Raw genomic sequence first — 17,148 nt, forward strand, 5'->3', positions numbered from 1 at the left:
TAAAAAAATATCTTCTTTCTTAGCAGCTGTAGCTTGTCAGGATGGCCGAGTGGTCTAAGGCGCCAGACTCAAGAATGCAATCTTCTCTCTGTGAGGGTCTTCTGGTCTCCATGCGGAGGTGTGGGTTCAAATCCCACTTCTGACAGTAATCTTCTTTTGTGCTTTGAGCTTCGTTTAATTCAACATTTTTTTGAGAAAGAATCCAAGATTGAATTTAAGCGTTGAAAGAGTACATTGCAGAAGACATTGATTTCATAACATAAGACAGCAATGTACAATCTCTAGACTCAAAAGAACAGTAACCTGGGGATCTAAACCACCAGCAACCTCAAGACAACTCAAATCCTCAATCCTCCCATCCAAAGTCAGACACCTTACCCATTAGGCCACGAGGTCTTGACAAAACACAAGAGTCTTATTCCGCACTTCGCAGAGAAGACATACCGAAAGAGGTGAAAATAACGACCCAGGTGTAGATACTTTCCAATAGCTGTCACATAGATTTCTTGGGGGAAAGAGATAAGAAAGTGTACAACAGGAAATCAAGGGTGCCTGTGACTCTTATGGAGCTGCTTTGAGCCAAAGTCTTCATAACAATAGTTGGAAAAAGAATTTACGTTTGTTCAAAGTTTTTGAAAGAGTAAATTGCAGACAACTTTGATTTAATCAAATCTCGCAACAACGCACTATCCGTAGAGGTACCTTGTAGGCCAAGATAGGGTTATGATCATATGGCAATCAACACTTGAAATCTTAGTTTTGACATGTCTGCCTTTCATACCAAGAGGGACTAAATATCTTGGGTGACACGTAACATGGAAAGAAACTGTTGAAATCTTAGTTTCCACTTGCCTGACATTCATTGATATGGAAGAACTCTAAAGAACAACAAAACCAAACCTCCGGCATCTCCGACCACGAAGGGACTCGAACCCTCAATCTTCTGATCCGAAGTCAGACGCCTTATCCATTAGGCCACGCGGTCTGCATGCAAAGTTTGCGAAAGAATGTGTGGATACGTTTCTCATAGAGAAACATAACTATATTTCCTTTACTTCACATGCCACAATATGCTTTTTATGACCACTGTCCTTCCTCTGACTGATGTTAATTAAGAACATGCAGACAAACGTAGGACACAGAAACGACTAATGCATTTGAAACATCTATGTACGAAGGATTATGCGTGAGTCAGATAGGTGGTTTCATGACGTCTGCGTCTTGCATATGTAGGCTCTGTGGCGCAATGGATAGCGCATTGGACTTCTAGCACTTGTCAAGGCATTCAAAGGTTGTGGGTTCGAGTCCCACCAGAGTCGTGGTTTTTCCAGTGGTTGACTGCATTTGATGTTCTTGTTTAGTTATAAGTTGCAATATCCACACATGGAAAAATTGCAATATCCACTCTGAAAAATTTCTGAAATACAATTGACAGATCTTAATCTGACAGATTTTAATTGACTGATTAAATTGTAATTCCAAATATCCACAATTTGTCTGTGAGAAATTATGGTAATCTGAAACAATAGAACGATTTAACACAAGTGTGGAAAGCAGTTTAGCGCTCCGTTTGTAAGATTAAAATTTTGATGCGAAAATAATGCCAATATTCAAAGGTTGTGGGTTCGAGTCCCACTAGAATCGTGTTTTTTTTCCAGTGGTTGACTGCATTTGATGTGCTTGTTTAGTTTTAGGTTGCAATATCCACAAATTGTCTCTGAAAAATGTCTGTAATACAATTGACAGATTTTACTCTAGTGTGAAATGTGTTTCAGTAGTGGGCCCTGTGGCACATTATACAAAGGATGATCACATAGATTTCTTTGGGCAAAAAGATTAGGAAATGTACAACAGAAAATCAAGGGTGCCCTGTGACTCTTATGGAGCCACTTGGAGCCAAAGTCTTCATAACAATAGTTGGAGAAAGAATTAAAGTTTGCCTTTAAGTGTTTGAAACAGTACATCGCAATCAACTTTGATTTCATTAAAGGTGTTGGTAACACACAATATGTCGAAGAACCCTGCATGCCCAGAGGGCGATAAGTATGGTGGTCATATGGCACATCAAAAAACACATGTGAAATCTTAGCCTTCATATGCAGGATCTCAAGTCTGCTTACCCTGTGACTCTAATGAAGCCACTTTAAACCAATGCAATGGCAAAAGGTCCCCTACGAGCTAGTCCCTTGCCTTGAAACCATGTAAAAAAATATCTTCTTTCTTAGCAGCTGTAGCTTGTCAGGATGGCCGAGTGGTCTAAGGCGCCAGACTCAAGAATGCAATCTTCTCTCTGTGAGGGTCTTCTGGTCTCCATGCGGAGGCGTGGGTTCAAATCCCACTTCTGACAGTCATCTACTTTTGTGCTTTGAGCTTCGTTTAATTCAACATTTTTTTGAGAAAGAATCCAAGATTGAATTTAAGCGTTGAAAGAGTACATTGCAGAAGACATTGATTTCATAACATAAGACAGCAATGTACAATCTCTAGACTCAAAAGAACAGTAACCTGGGGATCTAAACCACCAGCAACCTCAAGACAACTCAAATCCTCAAACTTCCCATCCAAAGTCAGACACCTTACCCATTAGGCCACGAGGTCTTGACAAAACACAAGAGTCTTATTCCGCACTTCGCAGAGAAGACATACCGAAAGAGGTGAAAATAACGACCCAGGTGTAGATACTTTCCAATAGCTGTCACATAGATTTCTTGGGGGAAAGAGATAAGAAAGTGTACAACAGGAAATCAAGGGTGCCTGTGACTCTTATGGAGCCGCTTTGAGCCAAAGTCTTCATAACAATAGTTGGAAAAAGAATTTACGTTTGTTCAAAGTTTTTGAAAGAGTAAATTGCAGACAACTTTGATTTAATCAAATCTCGCAACAACGCACTATCCGTAGAGGTACCTTGTAGGCCAAGATATGGTTATGATCATATGGCAATCAACACTTGAAATCTTAGTTTTGACATGTCTGCCTTTCATACCAAGAGGGACTAAATATCTTGGGTGACACGTAACATGGAAAGAAACTGTTGAAATCTTAGTTTCCACTTGCCTGACATTCATTGATATGGAAGAACTCTAAAGAACAACAAAACCAAACCTCCGGCATCTCCGACCACGAAGGGACTCGAACCCTCAATCTTCTGATCCGAAGTCAGACGCCTTATCCATTAGGCCACGCGGTCTGCATGCAAAGTTTGCGAAAGAATGTGTGGATACGTTTCTCATAGAGAAACATAACTATATTTCCTTTACTTCACATGCCACAATATGCTTTTTATGACCACTGTCCTTCCTCTGACTGATGTTAATTAAGAACATGCAGACAAACGTAGGATACAGAAACGACTAATGCATTTGAAACATCTATGTACGAAGGATTATGCGTGAGTCAGATAGGTGGTTTCATGACGTCTGCGTCTTGCATATGTAGGCTCTGTGGCGCAATGGATAGCGCATTGGACTTCTAGCACTTGTCAAGGCATTCAAAGGTTGTGGGTTCGAGTCCCACCAGAGTCGTGGTTTTTCCAGTGGTTGACTGCATTTGATGTTCTTGTTTAGTTATAAGTTGCAATATCCACACATGGAAAAATTGCAATATCCACTCTGAAAAATTTCTGAAATACAATTGACAGATCTTAATCTGACAGATTTTAATTGACTGATTAAATTGTAATTCCAAATATCCACAATTTGTCTGTGAGAAATTATGGTAATCTGAAACAATAGAACGATTTAACACAAGTGTGGAAAGCAGTTTAGCGCTCCGTTTGTAAGATTAAAATTTTGATGCGAAAATAATGCCAATATTCAAAGGTTGTGGGTTCGAGTCCCACTAGAATCGTGTTTTTTTTCCAGTGGTTGACTGCATTTGATGTGCTTGTTTAGTTTTAGGTTGCAATATCCACAAATTGTCTCTGAAAAATGTCTGTAATACAATTGACAGATTTTACTCTAGTGTGAAATGTGTTTCAGTAGTGGGCCCTGTGGCACATTATACAAAGGATGATCACATAGATTTCTTTGGGCAAAAAGATTAGGAAATGTACAACAGAAAATCAAGGGTGCCCTGTGACTCTTATGGAGCCACTTGGAGCCAAAGTCTTCATAACAATAGTTGGAGAAAGAATTAAAGTTTGCCTTTAAGTGTTTGAAACAGTACATCGCAATCAACTTTGATTTCATTAAAGGTGTTGGTAACACACAATATGTCGAAGAACCCTGCATGCCCAGAGGGCGATAAGTATGGTGGTCATATGGCACATCAAAAAACACATGTGAAATCTTAGCCTTCATATGCAGGATCTCAAGTCTGCTTACCCTGTGACTCTAATGAAGCCACTTTAAACCAATGCAATGGCAAAAGGTCCCCTACGAGCTAGTCCCTTGCCTTGAAACCATGTAAAAAATTATCTTCTTTCTTAGCTGCTGTAGCTTGTCAGGATGGCCGAGTGGTCTAAGGCGCCAGACTCAAGAATGCAATCTTCTCTCTGTGAGGATCTTCTGGTCTCCATGCGGAGGCGTGGGTTCAAATCCCACTTCTGACAGTCATCTTCTTTTGTGCTTTGAGCTTCGTTTAATTCAACATTTTTTTGAGAAAGAATCCAAGATTGAATTTAAGCGTTGAAAGAGTACATTGCAGAAGACATTGATTTCATAACATAAGACAGCAATGTACAATCTCTAGACTCAAAAGAACAGTAACCTGGGGATCTAAACCACCAGCAACCTCAAGACAACTCAAATCCTCAAACTTCCCATCCAAAGTCAGACACCTTACCCATTAGGCCACGAGGTCTTGACAAAACACAAGAGTCTTGTTCCGCACTTCGCAGAGAAGACATACCGAAAGAGGTGAAAATAACGACCCAGGTGTAGATACTTTCCAATAGCTGTCACATAGATTTCTTGGGGGAAAGAGATAAGAAAGTGTACAACAGGAAATCAAGGGTGCCTGTGACTCTTATGGAGCCGCTTTGAGCCAAAGTCTTCATAACAATAGTTGGAAAAAGAATTTACGTTTGTTCAAAGTTTTTGAAAGAGTAAATTGCAGACAACTTTGATTTAATCAAATCTCGCAACAACGCACTATCCGTAGAGGTACCTTGTAGGCCAAGATATGGTTATGATCATATGGCAATCAACACTTGAAATCTTAGTTTTGACATGTCTGCCTTTCATACCAAGAGGGACTAAATATCTTGGGTGACACGTAACATGGAAAGAAACTGTTGAAATCTTAGTTTCCACTTGCCTGACATTCATTGATATGGAAGAACTCTAAAGAACAACAAAACCAAACCTCCGGCATCTCCGACCACGAAGGGACTCGAACCCTCAATCTTCTGATCCGAAGTCAGACGCCTTATCCATTAGGCCACGCGGTCTGCATGCAAAGTTTGCGAAAGAATGTGTGGATACGTTTCTCATAGAGAAACATAACTATATTTCCTTTACTTCACATGCCACAATATGCTTTTTATGACCACTGTCCTTCCTCTGACTGATGTTAATTAAGAACATGCAGACAAACGTAGGACACAGAAACGACTAATGCATTTGAAACATCTATGTACGAAGGATTATGCGTGAGTCAGATAGGTGGTTTCATGACGTCTGCGTCTTGCATATGTAGGCTCTGTGGCGCAATGGATAGCGCATTGGACTTCTAGCACTTGTCGAGGCATTTAAAGGTTGTGGGTTCGAGTCCCACCAGAGTTGTGGTTTTTCCAGTGGTTGACTGCATTTGATGTTCTTGTTTAGTTATAAGTTGCAATATCCACACATGGAAAAATTGCAATATCCACTCTGAAAAATTTCTGAAATACAATTGACAGATCTTAATCTGACAGATTTTAATTGACTGATTAAATTGTAATTCCAAATATCCACAATTTGTCTGTGAGAAATTATGGTAATCTGAAACAATAGAACGATTTAACACAAGTGTGGAAAGCAGTTTAGCGCTCCGTTTGTAAGATTAAAATTTTGATGCGAAAATAATGCCAATATTCAAAGGTTGTGGGTTCGAGTCCCACTAGAATCGTGTTTTTTTTCCAGTGGTTGACTGCATTTGATGTGCTTATTTAGTTTTAGGTTGCAATATCCACAAATTGTCTCTGAAAAATGTCTGTAATACAATTGACAGATTTTACTCTAGTGTGAAATGTGTTTCAGTAGTGGGCCCTGTGGCACATTATACAAAGGATGATCACATAGATTTCTTTGGGCAAAAAGATTAGGAAATGTACAACAGAAAATCAAGGGTGCCCTGTGACTCTTATGGAGCCACTTGGAGCCAAAGTCTTCTTAACAATAGTTGGAGAAAGAATTAAAGTTTGCCTTTAAGTGTTTGAAACAGTACATCGCAATCAACTTTGATTTCATTAAAGGTGTTGGTAACACACAATATGTCGAAGAACCCTGCATGCCCAGAGGGCGATAAGTATGGTGGTCATATGGCACATCAAAAAACACATGTGAAATCTTAGCCTTCATATGCAGGATCTCAAGTCTGCTTACCCTGTGACTCTAATGAAGCCACTTTAAACCAATGCAATGGCAAAAGGTCCCCTACGAGCTAGTCCCTTGCCTTGAAACCATGTAAAAAAATATCTTCTTTCTTAGCAGCTGTAGCTTGTCAGGATGGCCGAGTGGTCTAAGGCGCCAGACTCAAGAATGCAATCTTCTCTCTGTGAGGGTCTTCTGGTCTCCATGCGGAGGCGTGGGTTCAAATCCCACTTCTGACAGTCATCTTCTTTTGTGCTTTGAGCTTCGTTTAATTCAACATTTTTTTGAGAAAGAATCCAAGATTGAATTTAAGCGTTGAAAGAGTACATTGCAGAAGACATTGATTTCATAACATAAGACAGCAATGTACAATCTCTAGACTCAAAAGAACAGTAACCTGGGGATCTAAACCACCAGCAACCTCAAGACAACTCAAATCCTCAAACTTCCCATCCAAAGTCAGACACCTTACCCATTAGACCACAAGGTCTTAACAAAACACAAGAGTCTTATTCCGCACTTCGCAGAGAAGACATACCGAAAGAGGTGAAAATAACGACCCAGGTGTAGATACTTTCCAATAGCTGTCACATAGATTTCTTGGGGGAAAGAGATAAGAAAGTGTACAACAGGAAATCAAGGGTGCCTGTGACTCTTATGGAGCCGCTTTGAGCCAAAGTCTTCATAACAATAGTTGGAAAAAGAATTTACGTTTGTTCAAAGTTTTTGAAAGAGTAAATTGCAGACAACTTTGATTTAATCAAATCTCGCAACAACGCACTATCCGTAGAGGTACCTTGTAGGCCAATATATGGTTATGATCATATGGCAATCAACACTTGAAATCTTAGTTTTGACATGTCTGCCTTTCATACCAAGAGGGACTAAATATCTTGGGTGACACGTAACATGGAAAGAAACTGTTGAAATCTTAGTTTCCACTTGCCTGACATTCATTGATATGGAAGAACTCTAAAGAACAACAAAACCAAACCTCCGGCATCTCCGACCACGAAGGGACTCGAACCCTCAATCTTCTGATCCGAAGTCAGACGCCTTATCCATTAGGCCACGCGGTCTGCATGCAAAGTTTGCGAAAGAATGTGTGGATACGTTTCTCATAGAGAAACATAACTATATTTCCTTTACTTCACATGCCACAATATGCTTTTTATGACCACTGTCCTTCCTCTGACTGATGTTAATTAAGAACATGCAGACAAACGTAGGACACAGAAACGACTAATGCATTTGAAACATCTATGTACGAAGGATTATGCGTGAGTCAGATAGGTGGTTTCATGACGTCTGCGTCTTGCATATGTAGGCTCTGTGGCGCAATGGATCGCGCATTGGACTTCTAGCACTTGTCAAGGCATTCAAAGGTTGTGGGTTCGAGTCCCACCAGAGTCGTGGTTTTTCCAGTGGTTGACTGCATTTGATGTTCTTGTTTAGTTATAAGTTGCAATATCCACACATGGAAAAATTGCAATATCCACTCTGAAAAATTTCTGAAATACAATTGACAGATCTTAATCTGACAGATTTTAATTGACTGATTAAATTGTAATTCCAAATATCCACAATTTGTCTGTGAGAAATTATGGTAATCTGAAACAATAGAACGATTTAACACAAGTGTGGAAAGCAGTTTAGCGCTCCGTTTGTAAGATTAAAATTTTGATGCGAAAATAATGCCAATATTCAAAGGTTGTGGGTTCGAGTCCCACTAGAATCGTTTTTTTTTCCAGTGGTTGACTGCATTTGATGTGCTTGTTTAGTTTTAGGTTGCAATATCCACAAATTGTCTCTGAAAAATGTCTGTAATACAATTGACAGATTTTACTCTAGTGTGAAATGTGTTTCAGTAGTGGGCCCTGTGGCACATTATACAAAGGATGATCACATAGATTTCTTTGGGCAAAAAGATTAGGAAATGTACAACAGAAAATCAAGGGTGCCCTGTGACTCTTATGGAGCCACTTGGAGCCAAAGTCTTCATAACAATAGTTGGAGAAAGAATTAAAGTTTGCCTTTAAGTGTTTGAAACAGTACATCGCAATCAACTTTGATTTCATTAAAGGTGTTGGTAACACACAATATGTCGAAGAACCCTGCATGCCCAGAGGGCGATAAGTATGGTGGTCATATGGCACATCAAAAAACACATGTGAAATCTTAGCCTTCATATGCAGGATCTCAAGTCTGCTTGCCCTGTGACTCTAATGAAGCCACTTTAAACCAATGCAATGGCAAAAGGTCCCCTACGAGCTAGTCCCTTGCCTTGAAACCATGTAAAAAAATATCTTCTTTCTTAGCTGCTGTAGCTTGTCAGGATGGCCGAGTGGTCTAAGGCGCCAGACTCAAGAATGCAATCTTCTCTCTGTGAGGGTCTTCTGGTCTCCATGCGGAGGCGTTGGTTCAAATCCCACTTCTGACAGTCATCTTCTTTTGTGCTTTGAGCTTCGTTTAATTCAACATTTTTTTGAGAAAGAATCCAAGATTGAATTTAAGCGTTGAAAGAGTACATTGCAGAAGACATTAATTTCATAACATAAGACAGCAATGTACAATCTCTAGACTCAAAAGAACAGTAACCTGGGGATCTAAACCACCAGCAACCTCAAGACAACTCAAATCCTCAAACTCCCCATCCAAAGTCAGACACTTTACCCATTAGGCCACGAGGTCTTGACAAAACACAAGAGTCTTGTTCCGCACTTCGCAGAGAAGACATACCGAAAGAGGTGAAAATAACGACCCAGGTGTAGATACTTTCCAATAGCTGTCACATAGATTTCTTGGGGGAAAGAGATAAGAAAGTGTACAACATGAAATCAAGGGTGCCTGTGACTGTTATGGAGCCGCTTTGAGCCAAAGTCTTCATAACAATAGTTGGAAAAAGAATTTACGTTTGTTCAAAGTTTTTGAAAGAGTAAATTGCAGACAACTTTGATTTAATCAAATCTCGCAACAACGCACTATCCGTAGAGGTACCTTGTAGGCCAAGATATGGTTATGATCATATGGCAATCAACACTTGAAATCTTAGTTTTGACATGTCTGCCTTTCATACCAAGAGGGACTAAATATCTTGGGTGACACGTAACATGGAAAGAAACTGTTGAAATCTTAGTTTCCACTTGCCTGACATTCATTGATATGGAAGAACTCTAAAGAACAACAAAACCAAACCTCCGGCATCTCCGACCACGAAGGGACTCGAACCCTCAATCTTCTGATCCGAAGTCAGACGCCTTATCCATTAGGCCACGCGGTCTGCATGCAAAGTTTGCGAAAGAATGTGTGGATACGTTTCTCATAGAGAAACATAACTATATTTCCTTTACTTCACATGCCACAATATGCTTTTTATGACCACTGTCCTTCCTCTGACTGATGTTAATTAAGAACATGCAGACAAACGTAGGACACAGAAACGACTAATGCATTTGAAACATCTATGTACGAAGGATTATGCGTGAGTCAGATAGGTGGTTTCATGACGTCCTCATCTTGCATATGTAGGCTCTGTGGCTCAATGGATAGCGCATTGGACTTCTAGCACTTGTCAAGGCATTCAAAGGTTGTGGGTTCGAGTCCCACCAGAGTCGTGGTTTTTCCAGTGGTTGACTGCATTTGATGTTCTTGTTTAGTTATAAGTTGCAATATCCACACATGGAAAAATTGCAATATCCACTCTGAAAAATTTCTGAAATACAATTGACAGATCTTAATCTGACAGATTTTAATTGACTGATTAAATTGTAATTCCAAATATCCACAATTTGTCTGTGAGAAATTATGGTAATCTGAAACAATAGAACGATTTAACACAAGTGTGGAAAGCAGTTTAGCGCTCCGTTTGTAAGATTAAAATTTTGATGCGAAAATAATGCCAATATTCAAAGGTTGTGGGTTCGAGTCCCACTAGAATCGTGTTTTTTTTCCAGTGGTTGACTGCATTTGATGTGCTTGTTTAGTTTTAGGTTGCAATATCCACAAATTGTCTCTGAAAAATGTCTGTAATACAATTGACAGATTTTACTCTAGTGTGAAATGTGTTTCAGTAGTGGGCCCTGTGGCACATTATACAAAGGATGATCACATAGATTTCTTTGGGCAAAAAGATTAGGAAATGTACAACAGAAAATCAAGGGTGCCCTGTGACTCTTATGGAGCCACTTGGAGCCAAAGTCTTCATAACAATAGTTGGAGAAAGAATTAAAGTTTGCCTTTAAGTGTTTGAAACAGTACATCGCAATCAACTTTGATTTCATTAAAGGTGTTGGTAACACACAATATGTCGAAGAACCCTGCATGCCCAGAGGGCGATAAGTATGGTGGTCATATGGCACATCAAAAAACACATGTGAAATCTTAGCCTTCATATGCAGGATCTCAAGTCTGCTTACCCTGTGACTCTAATGAAGCCACTTTAAACCAATGCAATGGCAAAAGGTCCCCTACGAGCTAGTCCCTTGCCTTGAAACCATGTAAAAAAATATCTTCTTTCTTAGCAGCTGTAGCTTGTCAGGATGGCCGAGTGGTCTAAGGCGCCAGACTCAAGAATGCAATCTTCTCTCTGTGAGGGTCTTCTGGTCTCCATGCGGAGGTGTGGGTTCAAATCCCACTTCTGACAGTCATCTTCTTTTGTGCTTTGAGCTTCGTTTAATTCAACATTTTTTTGAGAAAGAATCCAAGATTGAATTTAAGCGTTGAAAGAGTACATTGCAGAAGACATTGATTTCATAACATAAGACAGCAATGTACAATCTCTAGACTCAAAAGAACAGTAACCTGGGGATCTAAACCACCAGCAACCTCAAGACAACTCAAATCCTCAAACTTCCCATCCAAAGTCAGACACCTTACCCATTAGGCCACGAGGTCTTGACAAAACACAAGAGTCTTATTCCGCACTTCGCAGAGAAGACATACCGAAAGAGGTGAAAATAACGACCCAGGTGTAGATACTTTCCAATAGCTGTCACATAGATTTCTTGGGGGAAAGAGATAAGAAAGTGTACAACAGGAAATCAAGGGTGCCTGTGACTCTTATGGAGCCGCTTTGAGCCAAAGTCTTCATAACAATAGTTGGAAAAAGAATTTACGTTTGTTCAAAGTTTTTGAAAGAGTAAATTGCAGACAACTTTGATTTAATCAAATCTCGCAACAACGCACTATCCGTAGAGGTACCTTGTAGGCCAAGATATGGTTATGATCATATGGCAATCAACACTTGAAATCTTAGTTTTGACATGTCTGCCTTTCATACCAAGAGGGACTAAATATCTTGGGTGACACGTAACATGGAAAGAAACTGTTGAAATCTTAGTTTCCACTTGCCTGACATTCATTGATATGGAAGAACTCTAAAGAACAACAAAACCAAACCTCCGGCATCTCCGACCACGAAGGGACTCGAACCCTCAATCTTCTGATCCGAAGTCAGACGCCTTATCCATTAGGCCACGCGGTCTGCATGCAAAGTTTGCGAAAGAATGTGTGGATACGTTTCTCATAGAGAAACATAACTATATTTCCTTTACTTCACATGCCACAATATGCTTTTTATGACCACTGTCCTTCCTCTGACTGATGTTAATTAAGAACATGCAGACAAACGTAGGACACAGAAACGACTAATGCATTTGAAACATCTATGTACGAAGGATTATGCGTGAGTCAGATAGGTGGTTTCATGACGTCTGCGTCTTGCATATGTAGGCTCTGTGGCGCAATGGATAGCGCATTGGACTTCTAGCACTTGTCAAGGCATTCAAAGGTTGTGGGTTCGAGTCCCACCAGAGTCGTGGTTTTTCCAGTGGTTGACTGCATTTGATGTTCTTGTTTAGTTATAAGTTGCAATATCCACACATGGAAAAATTGCAATATCCACTCTGAAAAATTTCTGAAATACAATTGACAGATCTTAATCTGACAGATTTTAATTGACTGATTAAATTGTAATTCCAAATATCCACAATTTGTCTGTGAGAAATTATGGTAATCTGAAACAATAGAACGATTTAACACAAGTGTGGAAAGCAGTTTAGCGCTCCGTTTGTAAGATTAAAATTTTGATGCGAAAATAATGCCAATATTCAAAGGTTGTGGGTTCGAGTCCCACTAGAATCGTTTTTTTTTCCAGTGGTTGACTGCATTTGATGTGCTTGTTTAGTTTTAGGTTGCAATATCCACAAATTGTCTCTGAAAAATGTCTGTAATACAATTGACAGATTTTACTCTAGTGTGAAATGTGTTTCAGTAGTGGGCCCTGTGGCACATTATACAAAGGATGATCACATAGATTTCTTTGGGCAAAAAGATTAGGAAATGTACAACAGAAAATCAAGGGTGCCCTGTGACTCTTATGGAGCCACTTGGAGCCAAAGTCTTCATAACAATAGTTGGAGAAAGAATTAAAGTTTGCCTTTAAGTGTTTGAAACAGTACATCGCAATCAACTTTGATTTCATTAAAGGTGTTGGTAACACACAATATGTCGAAGAACCCTGCATGCCCAGAGGGCGATAAGTATGGTGGTCATATGGCACATCAAAAAACACATGTGAAATCTTAGCCTTCATATGCAGGATCTCAAGTCTGCTTGCCCTGTGACTCTAATGAAGCCACTTTAAACCAATGCAATGGCAAAAGGTCCCCTACGAGCTAGTCCCTTGCCTTGAAACCATGTAAAAAAATATCTTCTTTCTTAGCTGCTGTAGCTTGTCAGGATGGCCGAGTGGTCTAAGGCGCCAGACTCAAGAATGCAATCTTCTCTCTGTGAGGGTCTTCTGGTCTCCATGCGGAGGCGTTGGTTCGAATCCCACTTCTGACAGTCATCTTCTTTTGTGCTTTGAGCTTCGTTTAATTCAACATTTTTTTGAGAAAGAATCCAAGATTGAATTTAAGCGTTGAAAGAGTACATTGCAGAAGACATTGATTTCATAACATAAGACAGCAATGTACAATCTCTAGACTCAAAAGAACAGTAACCTGGGGATCTAAACCACCAGCAACCTCAAGACAACTCAAACCCTCAATCTTCCCATCCAAAGTCAGACACCTTACCCATTAGGCCACGAGGTCTTGACAAAACACAAGAGTCTTATTCCGCACTTCGCAGAGAAGACATACCGAAAGAGGTGAAAATAACGACCCAGGTGTAGATACTTTCCAATAGCTGTCACATAGATTTCTTGGGGGAAAGAGATAAGAAAGTGTACAACAGGAAATCAAGGGTGCCTGTGACTCTTATGGAGCCGCTTTGAGCCAAAGTCTTCATAACAATAGTTGGAAAAAGAATTTACGTTTGTTCAAAGTTTTTGAAAGAGTAAATTGCAGACAACTTTGATTTAATCAAATCTCGCAACAACGCACTATCCGTAGAGGTACCTTGTAGGCCAAGATATGGTTATGATCATATGGCAATCAACACTTGAAATCTTAGTTTTGACATGTCTGCCTTTCATACCAAGAGGGACTAAATATCTTGGGTGACACGTAACATGGAAAGAAACTGTTGAAATCTTAGTTTCCACTTGCCTGACATTCATTGATATGGAAGAACTCTAAAGAACAACAAAGCCAAACCTCCGGCATCTCCGACCACGAAGGGACTCGAACCCTCAATCTTCTGATCCGAAGTCAGACGCCTTATCCATTAGGCCACGCGGTCTGCATGCAAAGTTTGCGAAAGAATGTGTGGATACGTTTCTCATAGAGAAACATAACTATATTTCCTTTACTTCACATGCCACAATATGCTTTTTATGACCACTGTCCTTCCTCTGACTGATGTTAATTAAGAACATGCAGACAAACGTAGGACACAGAAACGACTAATGCATTTGAAACATCTATGTACGAAGGATTATGCGTGAGTCAGATAGGTGGTTTCATGACGTCTGCGTCTTGCATATGTAGGCTCTGTGGCGCAATGGATAGCGCATTGGACTTCTAGCACTTGTCAAGGCATTCAAAGGTTGTGGGTTCGAGTCCCACCAGAGTCGTGGTTTTTCCAGTGGTTGACTGCATTTGATGTTCTTGTTTAGTTATAAGTTGCAATATCCACACATGGAAAAATTGCAATATCCACTCTGAAAAATTTCTGAAATACAATTGACAGATCTTAATCTGACAGATTTTAATTGACTGATTAAATTGTAATTCCAAATATCCACAATTTGTCTGTGAGAAATTATGGTAATCTGAAACAATAGAACGATTTAACACAAGTGTGGAAAGCAGTTTAGCGCTCCGTTTGTAAGATTAAAATTTTGATGCGAAAATAATGCCAATATTCAAAGGTTGTGGGTTCGAGTCCCACTAGAATCGTTTTTTTTTCCAGTGGTTGACTGCATTTGATGTGCTTGTTTAGTTTTAGGTTGCAATATCCACAAATTGTCTCTGAAAAATGTCTGTAATACAATTGACAGATTTTACTCTAGTGTGAAATGTGTTTCAGTAGTGGGCCCTGTGGCACATTATACAAAGGATGATCACATAGATTTCTTTGGGCAAAAAGATTAGGAAATGTACAACAGAAAATCAAGGGTGCCCTGTGACTCTTATGGAGCCACTTGGAGCCAAAGTCTTCATAACAATAGTTGGAGAAAGAATTAAAGTTTGCCTTTAAGTGTTTGAAACAGTACATCGCAATCAACTTTGATTTCATTAAAGGTGTTGGTAACACACAATATGTCGAAGAACCCTGCATGCCCAGAGGGCGATAAGTATGGTGGTCATATGGCACATCAAAAAACACATGTGAAATCTTAGCCTTCATATGCAGGATCTCAAGTCTGCTTGCCCTGTGACTCTAATGAAGCCACTTTAAACCAATGCAATGGCAAAAGGTCCCCTACGAGCTAGTCCCTTGCCTTGAAACCATGTAAAAAAATATCTTCTTTCTTAGCTGCTGTAGCTTGTCAGGATGGCCGAGTGGTCTAAGGCGCCAGACTCAAGAATGCAATCTTCTCTCTGTGAGGGTCTTCTGGTCTCCATGCGGAGGCGTTGGTTCGAGTCCCACTTCTGACAGTCATCTTCTTTTGTGCTTTGAGCTTCGTTTAATTCAACATTTTTTTGAGAAAGAATCCAAGATTGAATTTAAGCGTTGAAAGAGTACATTGCAGAAGACATTGATTTCATAACATAAGACAGCAATGTACAATCTCTAGACTCAAAAGAACAGTAACCTGGGGATCTAAACCACCAGCAACCTCAAGACAACTCAAACCCTCAATCTTCCCATCCAAAGTCAGACACCTTACCCATTAGGCCACGAGGTCTTGACAAAACACAAGAGTCTTATTCCGCACTTCGCAGAGAAGACATACCGAAAGAGGTGAAAATAACGACCCAGGTGTAGATACTTTCCAATAGCTGTCACATAGATTTCTTGGGGGAAAGAGATAAGAAAGTGTACAACAGGAAATCAAGGGTGCCTGTGACTCTTATGGAGCCGCTTTGAGCCAAAGTCTTCATAACAATAGTTGGAAAAAGAATTTACGTTTGTTCAAAGTTTTTGAAAGAGTAAATTGCAGACAACTTTGATTTAATCAAATCTCGCAACAACGCACTATCCGTAGAGGTACCTTGTAGGCCAAGATATGGTTATGATCATATGGCAATCAACACTTGAAATCTTAGTTTTGACATGTCTGCCTTTCATACCAAGAGGGACTAAATATCTTGGGTGACACGTAACATGGAAAGAAACTGTTGAAATCTTAGTTTCCACTTGCCTGACATTCATTGATATGGAAGAACTCTAAAGAACAACAAAACCAAACCTCCGGCATCTCCGACCACGAAGGGACTCGAACCCTCAATCTTCTGATCCGAAGTCAGACGCCTTATCCATTAGGCCACGCGGTCTGCATGCAAAGTTTGCGAAAGAATGTGTGGATACGTTTCTCATAGAGAAACATAACTATATTTCCTTTACTTCACATGCCACAATATGCTTTTTATGACCACTGTCCTTCCTCTGACTGATGTTAATTAAGAACATGCAGACAAACGTAGGACACAGAAACGACTAATGCATTTGAAACATCTATGTACGAAGGATTATGCGTGAGTCAGATAGGTGGTTTCATGACGTCTGCGTCTTGCATATGTAGGCTCTGTGGCGCAATGGATAGCGCATTGGACTTCTAGCACTTGTCAAGGCATTCAAAGGTTGTGGGTTCGAGTCCCACCAGAGTCGTGGTTTTTCCAGTGGTTGACTGCATTTGATGTTCTTGTTTAGTTATAAGTTGCAATATCCACACATGGAAAAATTGCAATATCCACTCTGAAAAATTTCTGAAATACAATTGACAGATCTTAATCTGACAGATTTTAATTGACTGATTAAATTGTAATTCCAAATATCCACAATTTGTCTGTGAGAAATTATGGTAATCTGAAACAATAGAACGATTTAACACAAGTGTGGAAAGCAGTTTAGCGCTCCGTTTGTAAGATTAAAATTTTGATGCGAAAATAATGCCAATATTCAAAGGTTGTGGGTTCGAGTCCCACTAGAATCGTGTTTTTTTTCCAGTGGTTGACTGCATTTGATGTGCTTGTTTAGTTTTAGGTTGCAATATCCACAAATTGTCTCTGAAAAATGTCTGTAATAC

At 39.8% G+C, this 17,148-nt stretch overlaps 24 non-coding genes across 24 annotated transcripts; 16 read left to right on the forward strand and 8 right to left on the reverse strand.

Annotated features, from left to right (window-relative positions):
* The first annotated feature begins 35 nt into the window (after window positions 1-35).
* Window positions 36-145, forward strand: TRNAL-CAA (transfer RNA leucine (anticodon CAA)). Its single transcript has 2 exons — window positions 36-73; window positions 100-145. It is a non-coding gene; the product is annotated as a tRNA-Leu (tRNA).
* A 767-nt stretch (window positions 146-912) lies between these two features.
* TRNAR-UCG (transfer RNA arginine (anticodon UCG)) lies at window positions 913-985 on the reverse strand. Its single transcript has one exon. It is a non-coding gene; the product is annotated as a tRNA-Arg (tRNA).
* Window positions 986-1,232: 247 nt separating this feature from the next.
* TRNAR-UCU (transfer RNA arginine (anticodon UCU)) lies at window positions 1,233-1,319 on the forward strand. The gene is given in 2 exon segments: window positions 1,233-1,269; window positions 1,284-1,319. It is a non-coding gene; the product is annotated as a tRNA-Arg (tRNA).
* A 918-nt stretch (window positions 1,320-2,237) lies between these two features.
* On the forward strand, window positions 2,238-2,347 carry TRNAL-CAA (transfer RNA leucine (anticodon CAA)). The gene is made up of 2 exons: window positions 2,238-2,275; window positions 2,302-2,347. It is a non-coding gene; the product is annotated as a tRNA-Leu (tRNA).
* A 767-nt stretch (window positions 2,348-3,114) lies between these two features.
* On the reverse strand, window positions 3,115-3,187 carry TRNAR-UCG (transfer RNA arginine (anticodon UCG)). The gene has a single exon. It is a non-coding gene; the product is annotated as a tRNA-Arg (tRNA).
* Window positions 3,188-3,434: 247 nt separating this feature from the next.
* TRNAR-UCU (transfer RNA arginine (anticodon UCU)) lies at window positions 3,435-3,521 on the forward strand. Its single transcript is given in 2 exon segments — window positions 3,435-3,471; window positions 3,486-3,521. It is a non-coding gene; the product is annotated as a tRNA-Arg (tRNA).
* A 918-nt stretch (window positions 3,522-4,439) lies between these two features.
* Window positions 4,440-4,549, forward strand: TRNAL-CAA (transfer RNA leucine (anticodon CAA)). Its single transcript has 2 exons — window positions 4,440-4,477; window positions 4,504-4,549. It is a non-coding gene; the product is annotated as a tRNA-Leu (tRNA).
* A 767-nt stretch (window positions 4,550-5,316) lies between these two features.
* On the reverse strand, window positions 5,317-5,389 carry TRNAR-UCG (transfer RNA arginine (anticodon UCG)). The gene has a single exon. It is a non-coding gene; the product is annotated as a tRNA-Arg (tRNA).
* A 247-nt stretch (window positions 5,390-5,636) lies between these two features.
* On the forward strand, window positions 5,637-5,723 carry TRNAR-UCU (transfer RNA arginine (anticodon UCU)). The gene is given in 2 exon segments: window positions 5,637-5,673; window positions 5,688-5,723. It is a non-coding gene; the product is annotated as a tRNA-Arg (tRNA).
* Window positions 5,724-6,641: 918 nt separating this feature from the next.
* Window positions 6,642-6,751, forward strand: TRNAL-CAA (transfer RNA leucine (anticodon CAA)). The gene is made up of 2 exons: window positions 6,642-6,679; window positions 6,706-6,751. It is a non-coding gene; the product is annotated as a tRNA-Leu (tRNA).
* Window positions 6,752-7,518: 767 nt separating this feature from the next.
* TRNAR-UCG (transfer RNA arginine (anticodon UCG)) lies at window positions 7,519-7,591 on the reverse strand. Its single transcript has one exon. It is a non-coding gene; the product is annotated as a tRNA-Arg (tRNA).
* Window positions 7,592-7,838: 247 nt separating this feature from the next.
* On the forward strand, window positions 7,839-7,925 carry TRNAR-UCU (transfer RNA arginine (anticodon UCU)). The gene is given in 2 exon segments: window positions 7,839-7,875; window positions 7,890-7,925. It is a non-coding gene; the product is annotated as a tRNA-Arg (tRNA).
* A 917-nt stretch (window positions 7,926-8,842) lies between these two features.
* On the forward strand, window positions 8,843-8,952 carry TRNAL-CAA (transfer RNA leucine (anticodon CAA)). The gene is made up of 2 exons: window positions 8,843-8,880; window positions 8,907-8,952. It is a non-coding gene; the product is annotated as a tRNA-Leu (tRNA).
* Window positions 8,953-9,719: 767 nt separating this feature from the next.
* On the reverse strand, window positions 9,720-9,792 carry TRNAR-UCG (transfer RNA arginine (anticodon UCG)). The gene has a single exon. It is a non-coding gene; the product is annotated as a tRNA-Arg (tRNA).
* A 247-nt stretch (window positions 9,793-10,039) lies between these two features.
* Window positions 10,040-10,126, forward strand: TRNAR-UCU (transfer RNA arginine (anticodon UCU)). Its single transcript is given in 2 exon segments — window positions 10,040-10,076; window positions 10,091-10,126. It is a non-coding gene; the product is annotated as a tRNA-Arg (tRNA).
* Window positions 10,127-11,044: 918 nt separating this feature from the next.
* On the forward strand, window positions 11,045-11,154 carry TRNAL-CAA (transfer RNA leucine (anticodon CAA)). Its single transcript has 2 exons — window positions 11,045-11,082; window positions 11,109-11,154. It is a non-coding gene; the product is annotated as a tRNA-Leu (tRNA).
* A 767-nt stretch (window positions 11,155-11,921) lies between these two features.
* On the reverse strand, window positions 11,922-11,994 carry TRNAR-UCG (transfer RNA arginine (anticodon UCG)). Its single transcript has one exon. It is a non-coding gene; the product is annotated as a tRNA-Arg (tRNA).
* Window positions 11,995-12,241: 247 nt separating this feature from the next.
* On the forward strand, window positions 12,242-12,328 carry TRNAR-UCU (transfer RNA arginine (anticodon UCU)). Its single transcript is given in 2 exon segments — window positions 12,242-12,278; window positions 12,293-12,328. It is a non-coding gene; the product is annotated as a tRNA-Arg (tRNA).
* Window positions 12,329-13,245: 917 nt separating this feature from the next.
* On the forward strand, window positions 13,246-13,355 carry TRNAL-CAA (transfer RNA leucine (anticodon CAA)). Its single transcript has 2 exons — window positions 13,246-13,283; window positions 13,310-13,355. It is a non-coding gene; the product is annotated as a tRNA-Leu (tRNA).
* A 767-nt stretch (window positions 13,356-14,122) lies between these two features.
* On the reverse strand, window positions 14,123-14,195 carry TRNAR-UCG (transfer RNA arginine (anticodon UCG)). The gene has a single exon. It is a non-coding gene; the product is annotated as a tRNA-Arg (tRNA).
* Window positions 14,196-14,442: 247 nt separating this feature from the next.
* On the forward strand, window positions 14,443-14,529 carry TRNAR-UCU (transfer RNA arginine (anticodon UCU)). The gene is given in 2 exon segments: window positions 14,443-14,479; window positions 14,494-14,529. It is a non-coding gene; the product is annotated as a tRNA-Arg (tRNA).
* A 917-nt stretch (window positions 14,530-15,446) lies between these two features.
* On the forward strand, window positions 15,447-15,556 carry TRNAL-CAA (transfer RNA leucine (anticodon CAA)). The gene is made up of 2 exons: window positions 15,447-15,484; window positions 15,511-15,556. It is a non-coding gene; the product is annotated as a tRNA-Leu (tRNA).
* Window positions 15,557-16,323: 767 nt separating this feature from the next.
* TRNAR-UCG (transfer RNA arginine (anticodon UCG)) lies at window positions 16,324-16,396 on the reverse strand. Its single transcript has one exon. It is a non-coding gene; the product is annotated as a tRNA-Arg (tRNA).
* A 247-nt stretch (window positions 16,397-16,643) lies between these two features.
* On the forward strand, window positions 16,644-16,730 carry TRNAR-UCU (transfer RNA arginine (anticodon UCU)). The gene is given in 2 exon segments: window positions 16,644-16,680; window positions 16,695-16,730. It is a non-coding gene; the product is annotated as a tRNA-Arg (tRNA).
* The last annotated feature ends 418 nt before the right edge of the window (window positions 16,731-17,148 follow it).

The sequence above is a fragment of the Spea bombifrons genome, chromosome 5, assembly GCF_027358695.1.
Source record: "Spea bombifrons isolate aSpeBom1 chromosome 5, aSpeBom1.2.pri, whole genome shotgun sequence".
In the NCBI taxonomy this organism is placed as follows: domain Eukaryota; kingdom Metazoa; phylum Chordata; class Amphibia; order Anura; family Pelobatidae; genus Spea; species Spea bombifrons.